We start from the raw sequence: 1,237 nt of genomic DNA, 5'->3' as shown, positions 1-1,237 counted from the left end.
TTCCCGGGACATCCCGCTAAAGGCCTCCTCTAGGAAGCTCACTCCTAGGTTCATCGGCCCCTTCAGGGTCCTGGACACGCCTACTCCCACCACGGTTCGGCTGGACCTCCCCAGGAATATGAAGGTACACCCTGTATTTCACATTTCCTTGGTTAAACCCGTTGGTTCCAGTCCTCTTTGCCCTGCTCCTGCGCCTCCGCCGCCGGCCCGGCTCTACAAGGGGGGACTGGTCTACTTAGTCCGGCGGATCCTCGACTCCCGACCCCGTGGTCGTGGGGTCCAGTACCTGGTCGACTGGGAGGGGTACGGCCCAGAGGAACGCTCCTGGGTCCCGCGCTCCTTCATCGTGGACCATTCCCTCATTCGGGACTACGAGGAGTCGGTTGCTAGGACGCCAGGTGGCGTCCGTTGAGGGGGGGGGGGGGGGCATTGTTGTGTGACGGGGTGAGTACTCCCTCTTCTCCACAACATCTTTGTAAGACTGTCATTCCAGGAGAGGGCACTCACCAGCTGTGGGGCATTACCGATCAGCGGCAGCTGCAGATCCTCTAATCATCCGCAGCAGAGCTCTATTTAAGAGGAGAGGGAACCACTTCACATCGCTGGATGATTAACTACTCACGGTAGAATCTTGCCACTCAGTACTAGGTTTTACTTGGTCTCTGCTCAGACATTTGTGCTGTCACAGTTTTTGGATTTATCTGGTTTTTTGTGCTTGGATTTTTTTGGTGTTTGGACTCAAGTCTGTTTCATCTTCAGGATACTTGGAATCGCTGAACCACAGATGGATGTACCTACCTGGAAGTCACCATAACCCGCCTGGATTACACACTCAAGGTTCACCTCTCCTCCAGCTTCACTTGCCCTCTGCCGCCATCATCTGGCTCCCTCTCCTGGACGTACCCCGTCACACCGTTTGCCCTCCCTGCTGGCTTTTGGACTCTTGCCGACTACTTCACACTTGGATATCTCCAGGACACTTTTAGTTAGGGTTAATAAATCATTGTTTGAACTTTCTGCCTTTGTCCTGTGATGGTTCTTCATGTCGTGGGTTAAACACCTTCCCAGGAACATGACAAGTGGTGGTAATAATAATAAACAGCTCTTAAGCAATTAACCCTATTTTATCATTACATTGAGCAAAAAATAAATAAATAAATAAAAACTTCTTTTCAGTTACCTTCCTTTAAAACATTGAAATTTCACTTTTTTTAAGCAAATGAAGGCTTAACAACTT

The 1,237-nt window shown here is 50.3% G+C and overlaps 1 long non-coding RNA gene across 1 annotated transcript; it reads left to right on the top strand.

The window, feature by feature from the left end:
- The first annotated feature begins 424 nt into the window (after positions 1-424).
- Positions 425-1,017, top strand: LOC129164933 (uncharacterized). Its single transcript, XR_008564403.2, has 2 exons — positions 425-623; positions 760-1,017. It is a non-coding gene; the product is annotated as an uncharacterized lncRNA (long non-coding RNA).
- The last annotated feature ends 220 nt before the right edge of the window (positions 1,018-1,237 follow it).

Source organism: Nothobranchius furzeri, chromosome 14 (assembly GCF_043380555.1).
Source record: "Nothobranchius furzeri strain GRZ-AD chromosome 14, NfurGRZ-RIMD1, whole genome shotgun sequence".
NCBI lineage: Eukaryota > Metazoa > Chordata > Actinopteri > Cyprinodontiformes > Nothobranchiidae > Nothobranchius > Nothobranchius furzeri.
Note: the sequence above shows the minus strand (reverse complement) of the source record. Positions and strands in the feature narration are given on the sequence as shown.